The sequence below is a fragment of the Canis lupus genome, chromosome 25, assembly GCF_011100685.1.
Source record: "Canis lupus familiaris isolate Mischka breed German Shepherd chromosome 25, alternate assembly UU_Cfam_GSD_1.0, whole genome shotgun sequence".
NCBI lineage: Eukaryota > Metazoa > Chordata > Mammalia > Carnivora > Canidae > Canis > Canis lupus.
The window spans coordinates 30,738,916-30,765,968 of record NC_049246.1 but is presented as its reverse complement, the minus strand read 5'-3'; the positions used below and the strand labels follow the sequence as shown (position 1 = coordinate 30,765,968).

At 37.0% G+C, this 27,053-nt stretch overlaps 1 long non-coding RNA gene across 1 annotated transcript; it reads right to left on the bottom strand.

The window, feature by feature from the left end:
* Positions 1 to 1,222: 1,222 nt before the first annotated feature.
* LOC119865849 lies at positions 1,223 to 26,372 on the bottom strand. The gene is made up of 3 exons (XR_005378231.1): positions 26,214 to 26,372; positions 2,739 to 3,026; positions 1,223 to 2,172 (listed from the first exon to the last, which is right to left on the bottom strand). It is a non-coding gene; the product is annotated as an uncharacterized LOC119865849 (long non-coding RNA).
* Between the last annotated feature and the right edge of the window lie 681 nt (positions 26,373 to 27,053).

The following is a 27,053-nucleotide window of genomic DNA, read 5'->3' as shown; positions in this document are numbered from 1 at the left end:
CAATGGAATCTGAGTGCTCTGAAAAAACTAAGAGAAAACGAAGGAGTAATATAATGATAAAGACAAGTGTAATTACTTTAAGGAGGTCAAAGAAGGCTTTTCTGAAGAGGCATCATTTGATCAGGATTGTGATTATTTATGGTATTTGCATTCTATTGGTCTTTTAAAAGAATGAGCTCTGGGATTTATTCATCATCTCTGCTGGCTTTCTATTTTCTCTGCATTGACTGTTGTATGTATATTTATTTTGTTCTTATTTTATAGAGTCTAGAGAGGCTTTGAGACATCTTGGACAGCACATAAGAATAAGAGAGAGCTCAGAGCCATCCCTTGGCTGTGCAGGCAGGGATTGTTAATCCCTTGCCTTAGAGAGGACATGCTTTCCTGCAGAGCTCCAGAAGAGAGAAAACAACAGTGGCCATAGACGGCCTTCCCTCCTTTAAAGGACTCTGCCCTTCAACTTGAGTAAGATTTACAGATCATTATTTAAACGGTTACTCTATAGAATTTCTCTTTCCCTGGAAAGAAGAGAAAAGATTTCTTTTTCAGGACAGTTTTGGGGATCCAGCAGTCTGAAGATTGCAGGGAAGAAAAGGAACATTCTTCCCCCCCACCCCTGAAAGGCAGTACTTTTATGTGGTTGGCACTCCTGGAACAGAGGCTGTTGCAGCTTTAAAGCAGGCTGAAGTACGAATCTATCTACAAGAGAGTGCTTTTTCATGCTAATTTGAAATTCAGGATTCATACTACTAAAATGGGATGAAGAAGACTAAGTCGCTGTGAAATAGCATTAGTTGTATTCGAGGCTGGAAAATTCATTGATGTTCTGGCTCCCAGACTAGGCATGTCCATTTATCAATTTGTCTTTCATGTTCACAGAAAACTCATTGGTCCATTTTACTATTCAGGCTGATTTTTAAATTGCATAGCACCTGTTCAAAGGTGAGGGGAAGCATAGACTTTGCATTAGAGATGGGAAGTATCATAAATTACACACAAATGACAGACGGGCCTAAAAATCACCCATCGAAAAGCCACCATGAGCCCAGATAGAGCCAAGTCTGAGGACCAGGTGCCCATGATCACTGTAGAATTGAGTCTTGGGTTATTTTCATCAGTAGGCAGAGAGATTATTCCTTTGCACATGGATAAATAGTTTATTCATTTATGTCAGGATGTGTATTCCTATGTTAATTTGAGATGCAAATGAAAGGTGGGTTTTTTTTCCGGTTCTTGCATTATACTTCTTTATTGATTCATGTACTTTTTTAAAAAATTTATTCATGAGAGACACAGAGAGAGAGAGGCAGAGACACAGGCAGAAGGAGAAGCAGGCTCCATGTAGGGAGCCCGACGTGGGACTCTATTCCAGGACTCCAGGACCACGCCTTGGGCAGAAGGCAGGCACTAAACCACGGAGCCATCCAGGGATCCCCTCATGTACTGTTTTATCTCAAAATTTCTTTCGGGAAGAGAGCTCGCTGGTGAAGGGGGTGGGTAAGGTACCCGCAAAGAGCATTGTCCTGCCCAACCGCCATTTGGCATCAGAAGCCAGCCTCTCTGCTCCTTGAACAAGGTCCAGGCACAAGCTGGGACAGCCCACCACAAACCCCATCCTTCTAAGGGCAACATGGGCTAGGAGACATGGCAAGCCAAGGAGCCCATCCCCCGGGGTCTATGTGCGGCAGTGGTTCAAGTCTGGGTTTTAGTGGGGAGGGCTGGGGTAGGAAGGAGTGGCTGAGTCTCTGGGATTCTCCATCATCCTCATCTCCTCTGCAAGTGGCTGCTGAGGGGGAGGCAGAGGCGGGATGAAGTCTTACGTGCTGGCAAAGGCTCCTCCTGGTCCCTCAGTGGCCCCTGACCCAAGTCCTTTCCCAGAGATGCCTTTGTGTTTCAGACTTGTTGAAGAGCATCAACTGGCTTGAGGTTCTCACTGCCTCCTGCTCCTTGTTTCTTCTTCTGCTTGAGTCCTTTGGAACTGCAGAGCTTGGTCTTGTGGATGTCCCCAGCTCAGGAAAGTCCACGACTCAGTAGCATGGAAAATGACCTAAGGCATTGAGTAGAACCAATGATGGTAGAAGCAGTTTGGAGAAAGATAGAATTGACGGGTTCTCATTTTCTCCAATCCTCTTTGCTGGGATTTCTAACAGTATGCTTTTTGGAAGTCCAAATCTCCAGAGAAAGAAAGATAAAAGAGGGAAGAAAAGAGAAATTTTGAAAACAAAGTTTACTGTCATCTCCTTCTTAGAAAGTCACCACATACATCTTCATAATAAAGACTGGAAACAATCCAATAGTAAAGAGACCTGTCTCATTTTATGTCACCTAGCATTTCCTGTAAAATTTTAAGAGACAAGTATTTCATGAAATACACATTGTAAAACACTGTTCTCTGTCAGCTTCACCTTGCTGAGTGGAAAACATTAATAATCTGTGATATATTCTGTGGCAATTGCACCATTAGCCCCTGTGTCATGAGCTTACCTGGATTCTTAAACTTTTTTTTGGGGGGTGGGGGGATTCTTAAACTTTTAAACCAGCATAGAAAGTAATGCTGTTTTGATCCATTCATCTATTTTCCACTCATCCCCTAATAGCATTCCTGTCACAAATTCTTAAAAACCTTTCCATGCATCTGACACTTCTTCATCTATTTAATAGGTTGTCTAACACTGATTTTCTTATTCTGAGATGGGAATATTTTGGAATTCACAAAAAATGGATTTGGGGTACAGTACCTAAGTCAATTCATGATATAAAATCTAGTTTGAGGAGATTATAAAAATACTTCAAATCTAGTTTAATGAGATGGTGCTTTGAATTGCTCTCTTCTGGGTGTGGTCTTATTAATCACTGGTTCACCAATGTCTGGAGCCAGAGAACTGCAGGCCAACCCATCCAGATGCTGGTGGAGGTGCTAAAGGACCTTTCTGGCTCCCACATCACTCTGAAGTCAGATGTTTCCCACCTGTGGGGTCAGCTTTGCTCCAGGCGGATCCCCTGCCCAGGCTGCACAGACAAATTGCCTGAGAAAAAAAACAAACAAAAAACCCAAATCACTTGAGAAAGTAAAACTATTAGCCATTGGCCCAATCTCCAGCCTCCACCGTCGAGTGACCTCATTAGCATAAAGCCCTGAAAGGGGCTTACGAATAACAAAAGATACTCCTCTCACCCCTATCTCTCAGGAAATTGCAGTGGTTTTAGGAGCTCTGTGTTGGGATTCAGTGAGGAAGACCAAAAATATATATACCAATTTTTTATGTGTTTCTTCGGCATCTGTCAAAGTTTGTTACCATTTTTATTCATTTTCTAGCTTTTTTTTTTAACGTCACTGATTTTTTTTTTTTTTGAGTGGTACTGATGTGGGAAACAAAGGTAGAAGAAACATCATTGCATTTCCTTACTACACCCCATCCACAAGCCCTTGAAACTAGCAGAATGACATTCCTCTAGGGACTCAACTGCCTAGATGTTAATACTTTGCTAAGGGCAAAAGGCAATCTTAGCCCAACCCCTAGGATCCTGTAAATCTACTTTAATATATAAAAATCCCTTTAGGAATTTCCTTTATCTCTAACCACCCCTCTCCCAAGACATGGTTGGCAATCATCCCCCAAACATTTGGCCCACCGATATACCTCTGAAGAGTCTCATGACCAAGGTTTTATTAGAGAGTAATAAATGACCTTTTCCCAACAATAACTAGCCCTCTCAAGGTCCTGGAAACCTTGCTTCCAAAATTCCTTAGAGACCTACACTCTCCCTAACCCCCTCCCAACTTGACAGTACATCATGGGCCATCCCTCAGGAGCTCAGTGCAGCTCTTTCTGGCCACAGATCCTGTCCCAGTGCTTTAAGAAAAATCACCTTTTTTGCACCAAAGAAGTCTCAAGAATTCTTTCTTGGCTGTCAGGTTCGAATCCTAACATCTTTTCCTACATCAGTACCGCACCCCCTCCCCACTCTGTTTTTTCCATAAGGATTTTCATTGCATGATGTTGCACAGCATGGTTATTTTTTGCCATTTTTTGTGAATATCATGTTACAGCAGAACTGACTGTATTTAGAACACTGCCATATTTGTGATAAAATAGCCAGACTAAGGCAGCCCCAGTGGCTCAGGGGTTTAGGGCCGCCTTCAGCCCTGGGCCTGATCCAGGAGACGCAGGATGGAGTCCCATGTCAGGCTCCCTACTTGGAGCCAACTTCTCCCTCTGCCTGTGTCTCTGCCTCTCTCTCTCTCTCTCTCTCTCTCATTCTGTCTCTCATAAATAAACAAAATCTTAAAAAAAACCCAGTCATTATCATGCTAAACAGCACACAGTTTTGAGGAATTGACGGCAATCCCCTGGCCTTTGTGAAACAGGCAAGAAGAAGCTGAGAAGAATGGAGGGGAAGATAGAAGCTGGTTAAAAAGAACCTGGTAAAATCTACTCGGAAATTTGCACTTTATTCCAGAAGTGATGGGAAACCATGGAAAGGTTCTGAAAAGGGAATTCAGGTGATCAAATTTTTCCCCTTGGAAAAGATCATTCTGGTTTTGAGTGAGCAAGGGATTGATGGGGATGAGTCTAGAAGGCAGACCTACTAGCTTTAGGAAGTCCCTGCAGAAATAGGGTCTAGACATGATGTTGCGTAGCCTGGGGCAACGAAAGGGAAGCAAAATCAGATGAATGAACAGGGTTTGGTGGGATGGCAAGAGATGAAGGCTGACTTCTCTCCTTTCGGGTGGGGCAGAGGGAGAAGGTGGTGCCATTGCCTGAGAATAAACTCAGAATGGCAAACGGATTTGGGAAGGGAGATAATGATTTTGAATCCGCTGGGTTTATCCTGGGACCAAGCGCCAAGTAGGCTGGAAAGGTTAGGGCCCAGCAGCACCCCAGGGCTGGGATGGGACAGGGAAACTCACCGGGAGTGAAAACCCAGGGGATGTTTTAATCCAATTATATTTGGCAAAACATGACTTTGTGCTTCTAAGCTGAAAGTGCCTGATGGAATCTGCAGAGTGATTCTGGAATCCAGTGTCTTTTATAAGCAAGAGTGTTTGGTTTTATTTTCGTACATGCAGAGTTATGCTGTGAAAAGTTTTGATGAGCTAAGTGCAAATGAATCTGAAGCTGAGGTAAATGTTTACAGTCACTTAAAAATGAAAAGAAAGAGTGTTTAGAACAAAGTAAACTTGTGAATTTCTCCGAACCCAAAACATTTTCTGGAGGGTATGAAATGTGAAGAAGCAGCCAACTGAGGCCTGTCCATCTCTAACTGTAACAGAGTGACATTAATAGAAACCAAAAGACTTACCCCAAACTGCTTCCTTGGATGGCAATACACCTCCAATGAAAACCCCCGTTTTTCTGCTTTCTACCTTGGTGGGCTTTGCATTCTCAAGGAATGAAAACCATAGCAGTTTCATTTCCTTTTAAAAGCATCATGTTGTTGTGATTATTATTTATTTTCAAACTGGGATAAATTTGTGGAGTAAACTGGTAGACTCTGACTCCACTTAGCTTCGGTTTTCAACTAAGCTTAGCAAATGAGGGAGTGAAGTGCAGCATTGCTATAATTACGGTCTCTAAATGTGTACAGTTCCAGATATACTATGTCATTATACAGTATGTGCAAGGCTGAAATAAACACTGGGCTTTCCGAAAATAATGCTTAGAAAACAACTAATTGCAATTTACCTTTGTTCTACTTGTAGGGTTTGTCCTAAGATATGCCAACTGATTTCTTATGTTACATAAAGATCCTTTCAAAAGGTTTACTTTGTCACATCTGAAAAAGCATAATTGTTAAATAAAGGTATATTTCAGCTAAGTGCATTTAATTTGTTTTTATGAGAGCCTGACATGAAAGTGGAGATTAATTTTTTTTAATAATTACTAACTACTGAACTGAAAGGAACTGGAGATCTATGAATATTAATTTTTTTCTGTCCTTGGAACTTGTTCATATTTGTGGATTTTAAGTAAAGAGAAAAAAATCTATTCTCAATCTGATTTTAAATCCTTTGTGGGTCAAGGCAGCCAGGGATGGCAAATATCAAAAGTCTTTAGAAGGGCAGAGAAGAAGAGTCAGGAGAAGTGGAAGCAAGGTGTGAGCAGAGAGGGGCTCCAGGTGCCACATGTGCACGCGGAGCAGCAGAGATGGGACATAGCCTGTCACATGCTGGATGGACACAGGATGGCTGGGTAATGTGACCCTTCCCATATTTGAATGGTCGGGGGCCCAGTTGTTCCTCAACTGTTAGAGGTCCAGCCTAGGAATGAGAAATTTTTCCTCCTCATCCCTTGTCTAATGATGGAGAGGATGCAAGTAAGTGTGTCAGGTGTGTGTACATACACATGTGGGTGTGCATGGGGTAGGGTATGTGCTGCTGTGAGGCTGATTATAAGAAATGACTAATTTTAGGGGCACCTGGGTGTCTCAGTCAGTTATGTATCTGCCTTGGGCTCAGGTCATGATCCTGGGGTCATGGGATTGATGCTCATGTGGGGCTCTCTGCTCGGTGGGAAGTCTGCTTCTTCCTCTCCTTCTGTTTCTCCTTGCTCCATGCTTGTGCTCACATTCTCTCAAATAAATTAGATCTTAAAAAAAGTGACTAAATTCAAATGCACAGGATATGTAGTAGGAACAGTATATAAGAAGCACTAAGGTAGGTGTTTTCTAGAATGTGACCAGTTGTACCCTGGCTGAAGAAAACCGTGTAGTGTACAGTGATTAAGAACTTGGGGTCTGTAGTCACACTTCCTGGGACACAATCTTGCTTCTGCTCAGTGACCTTGGGCAGGTTACCTCACCTTTCAAAGCCTCAGTGCCAGTGCCTATAAAATGGGAATAATCATAGAACCTACCTCATAAGATTGTTCTGATAATTCAGAGATTGCCTGGGAAAAGCACTTAGCACAGGGCTGGGCATGTAGGAAATGCTTTACAAGTGTTGGTTACCAAAATGACAGCTTGGTTAGAGTCAATATTTTTTTCCTGCTCTTATCCTGCTTTCTTAGAATCCCTTTGTTACTTTTTCTAGTTCCCTGTGCTATCTGCTTGATTTGATCTTTAAATTTTTTCCTTGATGGAAAACCCTTAGAGCTATACATTTGTAACCATTTTCATTTTATTTTGTGGTAATAGCTGTAAGATTTGATGTCATAATTGCCTTGTCCTCAAATAGTCTATAACTACAGTTTTTATTTCCTTTTTGGATTTGGTTTTAGGGATAATTTATTTTTATTTATTTATTCTGGGCATGTTCCTGTGTTTCAGAGAATGTGGCTTGTCTGAATTCTGCTTTTTGGAATTTATCGTGGTTGTGGCCTAGTATTATAATAATAAAAGTTAATATTTATAAAAACTTACTATTTAGAGATATTTTAAGAAGTTCTTTAAATGCAGATCTTATTTAAGTCTCACATTAATCCTAGGTATGATTATTATCCTAATTACACAGAAGAGGACGTGGAGGCTGACAGTGGCTGAATCCTTTATCCTTTATTCAAGATTATACAGTTGCCAGTCAGTCCCTACGTCCAAGTTAAAAGTCAAACTAAGGGGATGGCTGGGTGGCTCAGCAGTTGAGTGTCTGCTTTTGGCTCAGGGTGTGATCTTGGAGTCCTGGGATGGAGTCCCACATTGGGCTCCCCACAGGGAGCCTGCTTCTCCCTCTTCTTATGTCTCTGCCTCTCTTTGTGTCTCTCGTGAATAAATAAATAAAATCTTTTTTAAAAAGCCAAATTAAGGATCATGAAAATAGGCAATGACCCAGGGTACCACATTATAAAGGGTGATGGGTTCCTTTGCTGTTGCAAAGCACTACACACTGGGAAGCTTACATAGGAGGAATGTATTGTCTCAAATTCAGGAGGCTAGAAGTCTGAGATCAAGGTGTTTTCGTGGTTGATTTCTTCTGTGAGATGTTACAGGTTGATCCATTCCATGTTTCTCTCCTACCTTCTGGTGACTTGTGGCCAGTCTCCGGCATTCCTTGGCTTATAGAAGCATCACCCTGATCTCTTCACATGGCGCTCTCCCTGTAGGCATGTCTGTGCCCAGATTTGCCCATTTTATAAGGAACACCAGTCACACTGGATTAGGGCCCACCCTAATGACCTCGTCTTAACTAATCACATTGGCAATGACCTCATTTCTAAATAAGGTCACATTTTGAGGTACTGGGGATTAGGACTTCAAGGTATGAATCTGGGGTGGGAGGGATAATTCAACCCATAACAAGTGATAAATCCCCATTAAAGCAAATTAAAAATAAGTTTCCATGTAATTCAGGTTTCTAAGCAAAGCTTCTTAGGTAACTGCTGACCAGTAAACCGGTACTGCTCTGCAGAAATAGACAGAGCCTTGAGAGGGCAATGAAAACAACATGATAAAATTTTTCTCCAGTGTTGAGCTATTTTCCTTTTTTTTAAAGATTATATTTATTTATTCAAGAGAGACACACAGAAATAGACAGAGACATAAGCAGAGGGAGACGCGGGCTCCCTGTGGGAAGCCCAATGTGCAAATTGATCCCAGGACCTGGGGATCACGCCCTGAGCCAAAAGGAGATGCTCAACTGCTGAGCCACCCAGTGCCCCATGAGCTATCTATTTTCTTCTTTGTGTCAAGCATAGGCAAGTTACTGAATGCAACCTGTGGACAGTGCATCTTTCTCTGAGATTTGCTAGGGGCTTGTGCCTGATGTGGGCAGCAGTATTAGCTGCAATTTTGAAACTAAATACCGTATAGTGCTATTTATTAATAACGACTCATTTTTTTCTATAAAAATTTACATATTTCAATAGCTCTCCCAAAGAATTATCTGGTTCTAGTACCATGTTTAAAAATAAAGGCCATATATATCCCAAGAAATGTACATCTATGCCACCCAAAAGGCATGCCCTGAAAAGTTCGTAACAATATAGCTGCCAACTGGAAACAATCTGAATCCTATCAGCAGAATAATGGATAAACAATCCAATGACTACTGCAAACATAGCTATGAGCAAAAGAGCCTAGACAAATGAATGTATACTGCATGGTCCCACTCATCTAAATTTTTGGTCCCACTCAGAAATAATTTGCTGTTGGATGTCAGGGGGTGTGGTTATCCTCAGAGTTCATCGTCACCTGGAGAGGCTGGTCTAAGGTATTGGTAATATTTTGCTTTTTGATCTGGTTGCTGGTTACATGGTATGGCCAGTTCATGCAGAATCACTGACCTACAGTCTCATGACGTGGACATTCTTTAAACGTATTAGACTTCAATAAAAAGTTAAAAATAAATGAGATTATTGAATCTCTACTTCTTTGTTTTCATAAAAGTGTGGGATCACATTTTATTCTCGAGTATGAAAACTTTATTTTATTTTATTTTTTTCGAGTATGAAAACTTTAAAAAATAGTAGATCATTTCTCTTTATCCCCACAGTGCAAAAGCCAAACAACTATTTAGAGGGAAGAATCAAGCATTTATCCTTGCTCCTCTGTACAAACTGTATGACTGGATAACCAAATGTGAGAAGCAGGAAAGCATCTCTTTGTAAAAACATTTTATCTAAAAAGTGAAAAAAAAATGATGGAATTGAAAAATCACTGTTTTGAACCACTAATGAATGAATGGATCTAGGCGCTGAGGATCAACAGCTGCTCAAACCACAAAGACAGACAGACAGACAGACTCGTGGTAGGAGTATATCGCACCACATAGTCTTGCCAAAAGAGTTGAACCTGAGTCTGATGGAGTCTGGGGTTCAGCTGCCTAATTTCAAGAAAAAGAGGAACTACACTATGACTCCATAGTAAAACAGAATTGAGAATGTGGAATATTTTGCTGGGCAAATGCCCTGGGTTCCTTAATAGGTAAGTTATAGGAAAAAGGAAGGGATGGAAGTGAAATTGGTGGGTTAAAAATGACATAAGTACTAACACCTTTTAAAAAGTAAGATTAAGGGGCACCTGGGTGGCTCAGTCAATTGTCTGCCTTCGGCTCAGGTCATGATCCTAGGATCCTAGAATCAAACCATACATCAGGCTCCCTACTCAGGGGGGGAGCCTGCTTCTCCCTCTCCCTCAGCCTGCTGCTCCTCCTGCTTATGCTCTTTCTGTGTCAAATAAATAAATAAAACCTGTTTTTTTTTTTTTTAAGATTTTATTTATTTATTCTTGAGAGACACAGAAATAGAGAGAGAGAGAGACAGGCAGAGGGAGAAGCGGGCTCCACGTAGGGAGCCTGACGTGTGAGTCGATCCCGGGTGTCCAGGATCACCCCTGGGCTGAAGGCGGCGCTAAACTGCTGAGCCACCCTTAAATTGTTTTTTTTTAAAAAAGGAAGATTAAACTATAATCTCTAGGAATGAACATTTGTGTCATCTCTACAGAAGTCAGTGCAGTATTACTTTAGCAAAGAGTAGGATTGTGATTGAATCATGCCACATGTCTTCACCTGGTTGGTAGCTACAAAAAGGTCTTATAAAAACTCATTAGGCTATATATTTGTTTGGAAGAGTTTTCTATATTTTTGGGTTCTAAAAAAATAAATTCAAAAAAATTTTTTTTTAAGATTCTGTATTTTGAGAGAGCAGGAGATGGGGAGGGGCACAGGGAGAGAAAAAGCAGAGCAGGAATCCTAATGTGGGACTCCTAGGACCTGGAAATCATGACCTGAGCTGAAAACAGATGCTTAACTGACTAAGCCACCCAGGTGCCCCTAAAATAAAATAGTTTTAAAGTCAGTAATATTATACATTAAGTTATTTACTGTTCCTTTACTGTTCTTTGAAAATAAAAACCTCTCTATTTGCCTAAATTTGTCCTTTTCTCATGTAAGCTATTTACATATATAAATTGAACTTTTACTGTTTTCAAAAGAAATTTTTGAATCATACTCTGGTTTCTGAGAAAACTTCATGAATAGCATGCTGATTTTGTAGTTTAGTAGATTGTAACTGACCTAAAATATCTTCCAGGTGTAAATGCCACTTAATTCGGTTGTATTTGGAATATTTTTGTGTATTAATGTTCATCATCAGTCATATCTAAAACTTGCAAATATGAAATTATTCTGGCTATGCAAGAAGGTGGCACCAATTAACAAAACAAAACAAAAAGAACTTTGAACAGTTCTTTTCATGATAGTTTGTGCTTTACTAACACAAAGCAGATGAAGGCATTCCATGTCTCTTACCATGAGATTGCTAGAAAATTCCCTGATGTTATAACTTGTCAGAAGTGCTGATATAAATATCTGATTACACATTTTCCATTCTGAATCCATCCTATATTATTAAAGAATCATTTTCTATTGATACATAATTGACATACTACAAAATTCTCCTTTTTAGAGTACAATTCAGTGGCTATTCATGGATTCACAAAGTTGTGAAACCATCATTACTAATTCCTGTACATTTTCATCACCCTATAAAACCCTGTACTGAGTAGCATTCAATCCCCATTGTTCTCCTCCCTCAGCTTCTGGAAAACACTAATCTACCTTCTATGGATTTGCTTATTCTGAACGTTTCAAGAATGAAATACTATGAGACCATTTCTGTCTGGTTTCTTTCACTTGACATAATGTTTTCATGGCCCATCCATTTTATAGCATGTATCAGTACTTCATTCCTTTTTATGGCTGAGTAATTTTGCATTTTATTTATCCATTTATCTACTGATGGACATTTAGGTTGTTTCTACCTTCTGGATGTTGTGAATAATGAAGTTATGAACATGTGTGTACATGTTTTTGTGTAGACATCTGTTTGCAATTCTCTTTGTAGGAATAGAATGCTTAGTTATACAGAAACTCTATGTTTAAGTTTTTGAGGAAGTGTCAAACTGTTTCTATAGCAGCTGCACCATCTTACATTCCTACCAGCAATGCATGAGGGTCCCAATTTCTTTATATCTTTGCCAATACTTATGATTGTCCATCTTTTGGGCTATAGTCATCATACTAGGTGTGAAGTGATGCTTCATGGTAGCTACTTCTAAAAATACATTCTGAAATCAAAAGGAAACATTGGATTTGAACTACACATTGGACCAGATGGACCTAACAGACACTTACAGAACATTCCATCCAATGGCAGCAGAATATACATTCTTCTCAAGCTCACATGAAACACTCTTCAGCATAGATCATATGTTAGGCCACAAAGCAAAATCTTCATAAATTTAAGAAGACTGAAGTCACATCAAGCATCTTTTACAATCGAGATAGTATGAAACTAAAAATCAGTTACAAGAAGAAAACTGGAACATTTACAAGTACATGGAGATAAAACAACATACTACCAAATGACCAAAGGGTCAAAAAAGTGATAAAGAGATATCTTGAGATAAACAAAAATGGAAATACAATATACCAAAACTTACAGGATGCAACAAAAGCAGTTTAGAGAGGGGAAAAAAAAATAACAACCAAATTAACAACCAAAATTGACACTGCAAGAAGCCAGGGGAAAAAAGAAGAAACTAAGCCCAAAGTTAGTAAAAGGAAGGAAATAACAGATCAGAGTGAAAATAAATGAAATATGACTAAAAAGACAATAGAAAATATTAATAAAATGAAGAGCTTGCTTTTTTTAAAAGATAAATAAAATATATAAACCTTTAGCTTGACTTACCAGGAAAAAAAGGAGAGGGCTCAAATACAGAAAATTAGAAATGAAAGAGGAAACTTTACAACTGACAAAACACAAACACAAAGGATCATAAGAGACTGCTATGAACAATAATATGCCAACAAACTGGACAACCAACCTTGAATAAATGGAAAAATACCTAGAAACATACAACATACCAAGGATGAATCATGAAGAAATGAAAAAATCTAAACAGGCAATTACTAGTAAGGAGATTGAATCAGTAAGCAAAAGCATCTCAACAAAAGAAGTCCAGAACTAGATGACACCACTGATGAATTCTACCAAACAGTTAAAAAAGAATTAATACAAATGCTTCTCAAAAATCTTTCAAAAAACAGAAGATTAAGGAATACTACCAACTCATTTTACAAGGCCAGCATTACCTTCATAATGAAACAGACAAGGACATCACAGGAAAGTTATACACCAATATCCCTGGTATACAGAGATGTAAAAATTCTCAACAAAATGTTAGTAAACTGAATTCAACAGTCCATTAAAATGGAATTTATTCCGGGGAATGCAAGAGTGGTGCAAATTTCATAAAGTAAGCAATGTGATGTACAACATTAACAGAATGAAGTATAAAAATCATATGATAAACCCAATAGATGTAGAAAAGGAATTTGACAAAATTTAGCATCCTCCATTCAACATTCTCCAACTCCCAACAAACTTCACACAGAAGGAACATAACATAATAAAGGCATATATGTCAAGAGCACAGTTAACATCCTACTCTGTGGTGAAAATCTAAAAGCTTTCTCCTCTAAGATCAGGGGTAAGACAAAAATTCTCACTCTTACCATTTTTATTTAACACAGTACTGAAAGTCCTAACCAGAGCAATTTGGCAAGAAAAAGAAATAAAAAGCATCCAAATAAGAAAGGAAGAAGTAAAATCATCTTTATTTGCATATTACATGGTATTATATTTAGAAAATCTTGACTTTACCAAAAACTGTTAGAACTAATCAAGAAATCTAGTAAAGTTTCAGGATACAAAATCAATATTTAAAAATCAGTTGCATTTCTATATTCTAATAACTAATTATCAGAAGGAGAAATTAAAAACGATCTCATGTGTAATCACATCAAAAAGAATAGAATACCTAGGAATAAATTTAACCAACAAGGTGACAGATCTAGCCAATGAAAACTACAAGACTGATGAAAAAACACTGAAGGAGATGCAAATGGAAAGATGTTTTGTGCTCATGGCCTGGAAAAATTAATATTGTTAAAGTGTCCATACTAACCAAAATCACTTACAGATTGAATGCAATCCCTACAAAAAGTTCAATGGCATTTTTTACAGAAATAGAAAAGAATAATCCTAAACTTTTGAACCACAGAAGACCCCAAATAACCAAAGCAACCTTAAGGAAGAACAAAGCTAGAGGCACCACACTTCCTAATTTCAAATTATATCACAAAGCTATAGTCATCAAGATAATATGATTTTGGGACAAAACAGACACATAAATCAATTGAAGAAAATAAAGAGCATTTATAATAATAAATCCAAGCATTTGTCATCAACTAATTTATAACAAAAGAGCCAAGAATATACAATGGTGAAAGGACAATATCTTCAATAAACGGTGTTAGAACACCACTGGAGAGCCATAAGCAAAAGAATGAAACTGAAACCCTCTCTTACACCATGCACAAAAATTAACTCAAAATGGATTAAAGGCTTGGACATAAGACCTGAAATTGTAAAACCCATAGACGAAAACATAGAGGGTAGTAAGCATCTTGACATGGGTCTTGGTGATGATTAAATTAAAAATAGAGCTACAATATGATCCATTTTGGGCTATATATCCAAAAGAAATGAAAACAGGATCTTGATATCTGGACTCCCACGTTCTTTGCAGCATTATTCACAATAGCCAATATATGGAAACAGTCAAGTATGCGTCAGCAGATGAATGCGTAAAGAAGCTGAGGAACATTATTCAGAAGGTGAGAAAGAAGGACATCCTGCCATTTATTACAACATGGATGGGCCTTGAGGGTTTTAGGCTAAATGAGACAAGGCAGAGTAAAAAAGACAAATACTGTATTAGAATCTAACAAAACCATACAACAGTACTCCTAGAAATAGAGGCTAAAATGGTGGTCACCAGGGACTGGGGAGTGGGAGAAAGGGAAGATGTCAGTCACACAGTACAAACCTCCAGTTAGAAGATGAATAAGTTCTGGGTATTTAATGTATAACATGGGGATTATAGTTAGTAATACTGTATTATATACTTGAAAGTTGCTAAGAGAGTAGATCTTCAATGTTTTCACCACAAAAAAAGAAAGGATAGTTACGTGATGTGATGCAGGTGTTAGATAATGCTTTGGTGGTAATGATTTTGCAACATATATCAAATCCATAGGTTGTATACTTCACACTTAACACAATGTCATATGTTAATTACATCTCTGTAAAGGTGGGGAAAAACAACAACAAAAAATACATTCCGAAAAATCCTAGGACATGAAATCAACCTTTAAGGTATTATAGAGTGTACCTCTGAAAGGAAAGGGACATTCCTAGACAACCAACATTCTCATGGGACGACTATTCCCATGGCATGGCCATAAAGCCCAAGATAGGCCAATCAAGTCTACGGTTTTCTAGGAGTAATCTGGAAAGAATTTATTTTTGCATTAGTATAATGAGTTGATTATATCTTTTGAGCTGTGAGAGACAGTTATGCTTGAATTACTTTTTATTCTGGGCATTTTATCATGTGCCCATAAATTCTTTTCTCCCATTCTCTTTCTCTCAACTAGCTTTGAATTTGGTTTCTCTCACTTGAATGAAGTGTTCTGAGCAATATAGCTTTCTGACCAATACAGTTTTCTTCAAAAAGTCTAAAACACTGACTTTCTCATACATTTTGACAAAATGGTTTCTGACACTTTATACATTGTTTGTAAATTGAATACTGTTCTCTTTTAAAAGAAACTGTAACTAATAACAAACACTGGACTTCTACTAGCATCCATCTAGGAGGCTACCAAACTCAACAAATCACTTAAGAGGAAACACAAAAGACAGAAATTTACCAACTTACTAAAACTTAAAGTTCACAGATAATTGCCAAAATATAGGGAAATTTTCATGCAAGGTAGAAGGCAATTGGGGAAAAAATTTCTAAGGCTAATGGCACACTGCTATGTTTCCTGAACATAATAAACCACATAAAAAGAAATGGAAGTTGTACATATTCTGTACCTATTGAGTTTCACCTAAAGCTCTGAGATCCAAACCACTACAGATCTAAGTTCCTTTCTTTTCTACTCCATGAATTGTGTTACAAGGCAAGCAGAATACTATGTATCCATTCTAATGCCCTCCATGCTTTATTTGTAAAATCACAAAAAGAAGCCATTTATATACATGTACAAGGAAAATTCCTGAAAGCTTCTGGGCAGATAAAGTAGGTGATTCACAACAGGCAAAAATCTTTCCCAAGTTTCTGCTTACATAATATGAAATGTCAGAAAGCAACAAAATAATTGCATAAGATTTAAAAAAAAATTGTACAGGATTTTAAGATACCACAGTATGATCTGGTAATTTTATAACAGTACTAGTTCTTTTAAAGAAATTCATGGGCACCTGGGTGGCTCAGTGGTTGAGTGTCTGCCTTTGGTTCAGGGTGTGACCCCAGAGTCCTGGGATCAAGTTCTGCATCAGGCTCCCTGCGAGAAGCCTGCTTCTCCCTCTGCCTATGTCTCTGCCTCTCTCTCTGTGTCTTCTCATGAATAAATAAACAAATATTAAAAAAAAGAAATTTTCAAATAATTATCTTCAGCAATGTAAGAGCTTAAAAAATAGAACCATGAAAATAAATGTTTAGATTTTTTAAACTAAAGTTTTTAGACTCTAGATTTTTGTCTGTATTTCCAGCAATTAGATAAAATTGAGACCTCTCAAGGGGAAAACTATTATATATCAGGAGCAATAATGAGCATTGAAACTAGTCAAAATAGGAATAAATCTAAATATTATTGTCAATCTGGTTATATTGCTCAATACAAATGCCAAAAGTATTTTCAAAAGAAAAAACTATGCAAGTAAAGTATAATTAGATAAGAACAATGATATAGATCTATAATTTCCCGAAATCATATTCTACAGTATATACTGATTTTTCTTCCTGTCTGTCTTTGCCGTTACAGTGTGAACTCCACCAGGGCAGGTCCTCTGGTATGCCTTGTTTGGTGAGGCAGTCTGAGTGTTTGGAATTCCTTAGGGTACATACCATCATCTGAATAAATAATAAAGATCACTATGTAGGGATTTTTGAGAGACATTTTTAAAAGTGTATGAAATTGAGCCTGCTTTTCCCTCTGCCTGTGTCTCTTTCTCTGTTTCTCATGAATAAAAAAAATAAAAATAAAAATAAAAAACTTTTAAAAAAGTATGAAATTACTTGTCACAAAGGATTAAAAATGCATATTTTAACTGATAATTAGATAAAAGTAGGTGGAAGAATGCTTTTGAAAAAGAATTGATCACCAAAGGACATAAAAATAGGATATGATTTTCAAAATATTGAAGGAGATAAAAATAAGACATTGTATTTCATTGTAAAAAAATGAAAACAGTAAGAGAACATAAATATTTTAAAAATTACGGAACACAATGACAGATACAAGATGAAATACAGTGGTTAAATAATAAAGACATTAAAGTATCATTAAAAATATCAAGTAGACAAGCTAATACTAAAAGGAATAAAAAATACATATGATGTGTATGTGTGTGTATGAGAGAGAGAGAGAGCAAGTGACACCTCGGCCTCTATTAGCAGAAAATGCACTTCTTTCCAGTATTATTGCAGTGTATACAAAAACAGATAGTCATTTAGGCCACAAAAATATTTTAATAAACTTCCCCAAATAGAAATCGTATAATCAACAACTTCTTAATGCAATAGAATTAGAACTTTAAAAACCAAATGCTAACCTAAGTAATATAAACACCTAGAAACCACAAAAGCTGCCTTGCTGAGCAGCAACCACTTGGGCAGAAGGAGAGCAAGAGGCAGGAAGAGCTGTGGGGCAGGCTGGGGATGTGGGTCAATCTGTTTGGGACCATCTACTCTAAGTCAGCGGAGAAGAGAAAGTAAACCCCAAATCCTTGCAATTCAAAGTGCCCTCATGGACTAGCAGAATCAAACACACCTAGAGCATGTTAAAAATGAAGAAATTCTAGTCCCACCCAGAGTCGATGAATCCAAGTGTGTATTTTAGCAGGATGCTCCAGGTCCTTGTCTGCACCTCACACCATGTAAAATAACTAAATAACCACACAGAAAACATATGTCCCTCACCATGAGTCATAGAGCTCTCTGTTCACCTCGATTACAATCATCAAATTTACTAGACTAGATCAAGACTATTCGAGCCACTAAAAAGAAATGATATTATATGATGTGATAGAGGTGCTAATCATTGTTACCATGGCAATCATATTACAATATATGAATGTATCAAATCATGTGCTGTACACTTCAAATTTATACAATGCTATATACCAAATATAGTTCAATTAAAAAATGCCACTAAAAATGGGAACAGAAGACTTGGTTCACTAAGGATAAAGAATTCGAGAAAATGGGTTCTAAATTAACATATTGAAATGAAAGTAGGTACTCAGCAGATCACATCTCCCTCCTTCCTAAAATATTCTTCATTAAAAATGAGAAATTATGAGGGAAAAAGAGAAAGAAATTGGTGATGAGTGTGTCTTAATCTGTTCAGCCTGTTGTAATAAAAACACCATAAATTAGGTGGCTTATTAACAGAAGAGATTTGTTACTAACAGTTCTGAAGTCAGAGAAGTCCAAGATCAAAGCACTAGCAGAGACCATATCCCGTGAGATCCTGCCTCCTGGTTCATGGACAGCTGTCTTTTTTTGTTGTTGTTGTTGTTGTTAAGATTTTATTCATTTACTCATGAGAGACACAGAGAGAGAGAGAGGCAGAGACACAGGCAGAGGGAGAAGCAGGCTCCATGCAGGGAACCCAACGTGGGACTCGATCCTGGGTCTCCAGAATCACGCCCTGGACTGAAGGCGGCGCTAAACCGCTGAGTCCCGGGCTGCCGGACAGCTGTCTTTTTACTGTGCCCTCCCATAGCAGAAAAGCAAGGAAGCCCTTTGGGGTTTCTTTTATAAGGACACTAACCCCATTTATGAAGGCTCTGCCCGTGTGACCTTATCATCTATCTCCCAAAGACCCCAACTCCTACTGTCATCATCTTCAGCATTAGGTTCCAACATACAAATTTAGAGGGAACACAAACATACAGTCTATGGCAGTCTCTATACATATACACTATTATTTAAAAAGAAAATAGAAAATCAGAAGGCAAATAAGTAACCCAAAGCAGAAGACAAATTTGACCTCAAAACAGGAGAAAGTTTTTTTTAAATCCATGACTTGAGAGGAATTAAAGAAACATGACTTCTTTGAAATAAGAGTTAGGAGAGAGAGATGATGATGACAAACCTACAAACGGCAATAAAAGAATGAGCTGGAAGACCTGAGGAAGGAAATGGATTAGAAAAATAAAATAACTTATGTAAATTAAAACTACATTTTAGGAAGCGATGTTAGAATAAGAATATGAAGTTCAAAAAACAATAAGATTGAAAAGATTAGATTGCCTAAACTGAAATTTACTCATATCTCAATACTGAAGGGGAGCGTGATGTCCTAGGAAAAATGTAAACACAGCAAGATAAATCTGATCAATATCCTAGTCTTGTTTCTGGACCTCAAGGGTAAAGGATGAAACTGCTAAAAATCTGGTGTAAAGGGCAAGTCATGTTGAAGAATTGAAAATATCAAATTGGCCTCAGACTAAGTCACAGAAGACTCTCAATATCAGAAGACACTTCCAAAACTAAAACATTGGGTGCTTCAGGTCTTGGGATTGAGCCCTGTGTTGGGCTCTGCGCTCAGTATGGAGTCTGCTTGGGACTCTCTCTTCCTCTCCCTCTTCCCCACCCCCTGCCTCCACTGGCATGTGTGCTCTCCTAATAAATGAATAAATGAATAAATAAATAAATAAATAAATAAATAAATAAATAAAACCCTAAAACATTAGAAAGGGGAGAAGAAACTATGACTCAAGAATTTTATGGCAAGCTAAGTTATCCTTCAATAGACTGGCCTTATTCAGGCATACAAGAATTTAAGGAATAGAGCACACATCAATCCTTTTAAGAAAAAAATCTAAACAAACCAATAAAGGAATCAATATTATAAATCCAGATATGGGAAAGCTATGGAAAGAAAGGTGGTTATGTGAATTTAATACATTAAATGTAGAATCAGAACCGAACTTGTGTGGTAATTATGATTGCCAGACAGAATCATGAATGTTGTCTACCTTGACAACATGTAAACAGATCATATGTTCAGACAAAGAGAAGAGGAAGTGGGAAGAGCAGATTCAATAGGGTGCCTCCTCTGCTTGCCTTTTCCAAAGCAGTGCCCTCTACCAGTTCCTATCTGTCCCATTGTCATGTTTTATCTTTGTTACACTGAAAGTACACTTCATGTGTTTAGTACCTGACTCTCCCCACTAAATGGGCAGTTCTGGACCCAGAAGATCTTGTCTACCATTTTCATTACTGTTTCCTCAGAGTCCAGAGCAGAGCACCTAGTGGTAGGTGCTCAATAAAAACTGTGAGATGTATTGATAAACGCAATGAGATATAGGGCAAGGACATGAGCATACAATTCATTAAAAGAAAGGAAATCCAAATAGCTTTAGAAAATATGAAAAGTGGTTTGATTGAACTCATTACTAAAGAAATGCACACTTTAAAATCGCTATACCTTTTTTCACTAGTCAGATTGGCGAAATGAAGAACTTTGAGAAGTTTGAGAGTCATAATGCCACCCAGAATATGGGGAATGCCCATTGTCATGAACTCTTGGTGGTAGCACAATTATTATCTCTTCTGACAGGAATTAAAGTATACACATTTTTGATTCAGCAACTTCATTTCTAGAACTTTTTTATACAGGACCTTACACAATTCTATTATTTTGCATGGAACGTTTACAAACGCAAACCCACTCATGTACAAGGATGTTTACTGCAGCATTACTTGAGATAACAAAAGATCAGAAACAAAATTGATATTATAAATATAAAATTACAGTCATCACTTTGAAAACAGTGTCAGGAAAATACTCTCAGATAGTTTTAATGCAAATATAAATTGATAAACTATTTAGAAAGCAAGAGCTATTAAGTTTTATCTATTTCTCAATTCAGCAATTCCACTTCAAAAAATTTATTGGATAAAATATTTGCATAAAAATATGTATAAGGATGTTCATTGTAGCAATGTAATGGAGAAAAAATTGAAAGCAACTAAATCTTATTCATTATGATTATAATGTTTTTGTATAGCAGGTTTTAATTTTAATGTAATCAAATCTATTAATCTTTTCCCTTACAATGTGCTTTTAATGCTTTAAGAAATCCTAGTGATCTGAGATCACAAAAAGAAGTTTTCTTCTAAGTATTTTAAAGTTTTGCTTTAAAATTTCAGGTCTTTAAGCCACTTGGAGCTCATTTGTGGACATGACATGAGGTGAGGTCTAGTCCCATTCTTTTCTACATAGAAGAACAAAGAGCAAGTACAAAGTATTGAGTAAAATCTGCTTTTTCCTTACTGATTTACAATTCTATCTCAGACACACAAACTGCTTATACATCTATAATTCAGTTCCAGTTTTCTATTTACATGTCCATTTGTCTATCCTTGTACTAATATCTCTCATTTTAATGACAAATAATAAAAGTTTGTTAAAATAATTATTTTCAGACTGACATGTATTTTTCCCTCAATACTTTTAAGACTATTTTTCTATTGTAGTCTAATTGTATTCAGGCATCTATTATTGCTGAACCTACAATCAGGCTCATTATCATTCTCTTGCAGAATCAGCCTTTTCTCTCTGATATTTCTAGAATTTGATCCCCATTCTTGATACTTTTCAATTTTCCTACCCAATTGTCCAGGCATGGATCAATTTTTAAAAATCCTTCTTAATATTTAGAATACTCCTTTGCTTTGACACTATTCCTTCTTCAATTCAGCAAAATCATTAGCTATTATCTCTTCATATATCTTTTTTCTGCTTATTTTCTCTATTCTTCTCTTCTGATACATTCATCAGACATAGGTTGGAGCTTCTAAATTTATCTTCCATATCTTTTATCTGCTAGTTTGCTTTTAAAGTCTTTGCTTCTCTGTTCTGCTTTCTGGGTGAATTCTTTGGTAGTATGTGCCAATTCTTGTATTCTATTTTTGATCTTACCCAGTATAGAGTTTACCCCATTCATGGTTTTTTAAATTTTAATGACAATATTTTAACTTCAGATTTCTAATTGGTTCTGTTTCTTAGCCAATGATTCCTATTCCATTCTGTGTCTTTCTTTATATTGTCTTATTCTTTCTCATGGATGTTCATTTTATGGGGTTTTTTTTTTTTTTAGAAACTAAATGTACTTATTTCAAGCCATTATTCAGTTTGTTACATCATGTATATTTATTCTAAAATGATTTAATCTTCTGCATTTTAAATTTTATTGGTAATTTTTAAATTTTTATATTTATTACTTTTAGTTTGCAAGCTCATTTTGGGTAAAATTCTATATCCTTTCCCTCACTATGCCTCTCTCTCTCTCTCTCTTTTTCCTTCTCTTATGTGTTTATCTTCATCTAACCCCATCCAAAACTATCAAATCTTACATTGGGCAGTGGTCTGGAAGCCCTCCTCATAGTGAGATCCTGCCTCTTGTGGAGTGCTTTTATGATCTGAGCACTGTAAGAGAGGAATTCTGGGCCACTTCTGATTTCCCTGGGACTAAAAGGGTGTAAGACCTACAGACTCCTCCTTGACTAGGCCCACTTCAGAGCCATCAGCAGCTCATCTTTGTGTTTGGGTTTGTCCTTTAGCTTTCTGTTTAACAGTATCTTTCAATGTTATATGCGTGGAGTGTGTTTACAATAGAAGTGTCCCTAATAAAAGATTTTAATTCTGTGGATACTAAGATGTAATATCTACCATTCTTTTGAATTCAAATAATGCAATGGAAACTGACTTTGACAGATTGAAACTTGTTCCATCAGCCAGGAAAGCTCACAAGATTTCCTTTCATTATATAATGGTTATGCATTTCAGTTCTGAGAACAATTATCTTTCTACTAGATCAAAGGATTTTCAAGGTTAAAAACAGTGTTTTGAATTTATCAATACTGAGGCTCTTAGAAAATCTTTGTTCATCATATAATTTTTATGTGATAAGTGGTACTCCATAAAAATATGAGTAGCTCTAAAATAAAGGTAATAAACCGTGCTAGTTTAGTAATGCCAGGGAAAATTGGGTACTTTTTGTTACACCCGGCTACTGCATCATGATTGCATTAGTATTCTTTTCAATATTGAATAAATAAGATCTGTAGGAACATGCTAGAAAATATTAGAGAAAAAATACAGCTTCTTTCCATTAGTTGTGGTTGTCTTATTCTTTGGTTAATTAAAGAAGGAAGTTGTCCCATTAGTGGACAAATATTCCTGCACAGAAATCCTATTGCAGATCAGTCTGTTTTCAATATCATCATCATTATCCAGAACTATATGATTAGTGTTTTAGTCACAGATGAGCTACACCCTATACAATATGTATATGTGTATATATATATATTCTCCATATATATATATATACAAACATATATATATATGGAGAAGTTGGTATAATTTCCAAATCATCCATAAACATTAAAATTCCAGGAGTTGGAATAATTTCTAATTTTTCCCAAGTTTTGAAAACTCATGCCCTTTTTTCTTTCTAAACATTTTTAGATATTTGAATTTTCTTTATTGAAGTATAATTACCATACAGTGCTATATTAGTTTCATATATACAACGTAATTATTAAATAATCCTATACATTACCCAGTGCTCATCACTGTAAGTGCAATCACCATCTGTCACCAAACAACATTATTACAATCATATTGACTAAATTCCCTATGCTGTACTTACTAATTTTATAATTGGAAGTTCATACTTCTTGATCCCCTTCACCCATCCCCCCCACGCCTCCCCTCTCACAATCATGTTTGTTCTCTGTATTTAAGAGTCTGTTTGAAAAAAAAAAAAAAAAGAGTCTGTTTGTTTCTTTGTTTTGTTTTTAGATCCCACATACAAATGAAATCATATGTTCTTTGTCTTTCTCAGCCTGACCTATTTCACCTAGCTTAATGCCCTCTAGGTCCATGTCTGTTATTGTAAATGTCAAGATTACATTCTTTATCATGACTAATATTCCATTGTATTATATATATATCATATCCTCTCTATTCATCTATAGATGGACACCTTGGTTGCTTACATACCTGGGCTATTGTAAATAATGCTGCAATAGACATAGGGGTGCATATATCTTTTCAAATTAGTGTTTTTATTTCCTTTAGGCAAATACCCAGTAGTGGAATTTCTGGATCATATGGTATTTCTATTTTTAATGTTTTGAGGAACTGCCATATTGTTTTCCAATTTACATTCCTAATTTATATTATCACTAACAGTGTACCAGAGTTCCTTTTGCTTCACATCCTCACAGCACCTGTTGCTTCTTGTGTGTTTGACTTTAGCTATTCTGACAGATGTGAGGTGATATCTCATTGTGGTTTTGATTTGCATTTCCCTGATGTTTCATGATGTTGAGCATCTTTTTACATGTCTATTGGCCATCTGGATGTATTGTTTGGAAAAATTCAGGTCCTCTACCCATCTTTAGTCAGACTATTTGTTTGTTTGTTTTGGTATCAAGTTAGATAAATTCCTTATATATTCTGGATATCAGCCCCTAATTGGTTATATCATTTGCAAATATCTGCTTCCAATCATTAGGCTATAAAAGCTTTTTATGTTGATGTAGTCCCAATAGTTTATTTTTGCTTTTGTTTCCCTTGTCTAAGGAGACATACCTAGAAAAATATTGCTATGGCCAATGTCAAAGAAATTATTGCCTGTTTTCTAAGAGTTTTATGGTTTCGGTCTTTAATGCATTTTGAGTTTATTTTTGTATATGGTGTAAGGAAGTGGTCTGGTGTCATTCTTTGGTACATAGCTGTTGAGTTTTCCCAGCACTATTTGTTGAGGAGACTATCTTTTCCCCCATTCTATAATCTTGTCTGCTTTCCTGTAGATTAATTGTGTAAGCTTATTTATGGAATTTCTATTCTCTTCCACTGATCCATGTGTCTATTTTTTGCCAAAACAATACTGTTTTGATCACTACAGATTTGTAGTATATCTTGAAATCTGGGAGTAGGGTACATCCAACTTTGTTCTTCTTTCTCGAGATTGCTTTGGCTGTTTAGGACCTTTTGTGGTTCCATACAAATTTTAATGTTACTTGTTCTAGTGCTGTGAAACCACATTCTTAAATTGAGAGTTTAATAGAAAAATGTGACTTTTTAATGACTTGAAATAATTGGCAGGAATAACCTTCAGTGCCTATTCCTCCCAACCACTCGCCTCACAATCATCATATTCCTTTTCTTCAGATCTCTCTTTCCACCCCATTTGCCTATTTTCTGTTCACCAATGACACATCATTAGAAGACCTACACTTCCTAATCCAATTTTATGTTAACAATACTTGGATCATAATTTTTTCTCTCTCTCAAAACTCCAAGGATGTTGCTTCACTGTCCTGGAATAAAGCTTTGTTGACAAGTTATTCAACCATGATGTTGGTACATATGGTCCTCAATTTTTTTTAAATTAAATTAATTGATTGATTGAAGTGGAAATTTATCTTTCTTGATTCTTTCCACAGCCAATTACCCTCTCTATGATCTCATTCAAAAGGAGTTTGTTTTTCCTTTTTCCTTTAGACACATGATTTCACTAGCTTGGAAAGAAGAAATTAAAGTGTTGCACTTGAGGGACACCTGGGTGGCTCAATTGGTTAAGTGTCTGCCTTTGGCTCAGGTTATGATCCCAAGGTCCTGGGATCAAGCCTCCTATTGGGCTTTCTGCTCAGGGGAGTGTCTGCTTCTCCCTCTTCCTTTATCCCTCCCACTACTCATGCTCTCTTATACTCTCACTCTCTCTCTCTCTCTCTCTCTCATAAATACACAAAATCTGCAATAAAATAAAATGTTGCATTTGAAAGTGAAATGTATGCTTATATTTACTGTGATAGATGATGATATGACTGATATAAACTATTACCTCTGCTCATGTGTATGGGACTGATGTGTGATCAATAGTTCTTTTGAAACTGTCATGAAAACACACACAAACATACACACATTCTGTTTCTAGTCATTCTTTAAAGATGTATGCAGGATGGTAAGGTATATATGAATCCACAATGTTAGGCTGTTACCTGAAAAATGAACTTTATAATATGTTAACACTGTAACAGTTAGATAGAAAAAAGCTCAGAGTTACTTGTTCTACCATGCTCACTACTGGTTAGCTGTATATTTAAGAAAATCATACCTTTCTTCTGACTAGGGAAGCTGAAGGAAGGCAGCTATTCCTCTCATGATCTCTTAGTAGTTGAGCATAGAAATGACCTGAAGGTGACAAACATGTTCTTGAGGCAGTAACACAAGAGCAGAAGGTCAATAGGAATTATTTCTGATGGCTGCAGCTCAGTCAAGAGCCTAGTGGCATTGGCACCACTCTCGGCCACTCCTGTGACAGGAATTTGGCTGCTCTCCTTCCTTCAGACTTGCTCAGGCCTGGTTTTCTAGCCTTATTATGATCAATCTCTTCAAATAAATTCCCTTTTTAATACAGTTTCAGATTTAAGGGCATCTTGGTGGTTCATTCAGTTAAGCATCTGCCTTCAGCTCAAGTCATGATTTCAGGGTCCTGGGATCGAGACCCTCATCAGGCTCTTTGCTCAGCTGGGAGCCTGCTTTTCCCTCTCTCCCTCTGCCTGCCTCTCCCCCTTCTTGTGCTTTCTCTCTGTGTCAAATAAAAAAAAATAAAATCTTTTAAAAAAGTAAAGTTTTAGGTTCAATTTCAGTTCTTTGTAACCAAGGAATCAGGATCAGTTCTGATGAAGCTTATAACTTTATGGCTTTCAACCAAACTTCTTTTGGAAATTTTGGAAAAGTCTTGTCTGTGATGAAGATGTGGGGAGCTTCCTTTTCCCCTAAAGTGGCAAAACCAGATGTCTTACCAAGCACTGCAAGGGCTCCATCTGTGCTGCATATAAAGCTATTACCTTCAGAGAAAGTGATTTGGCAAAAAAACAAAAAACAAAACCTTTTACCATTTCCAAACATTGGCAATCTTTGTAATTTCAAAAGCAGTTCATAAAATAAGAGT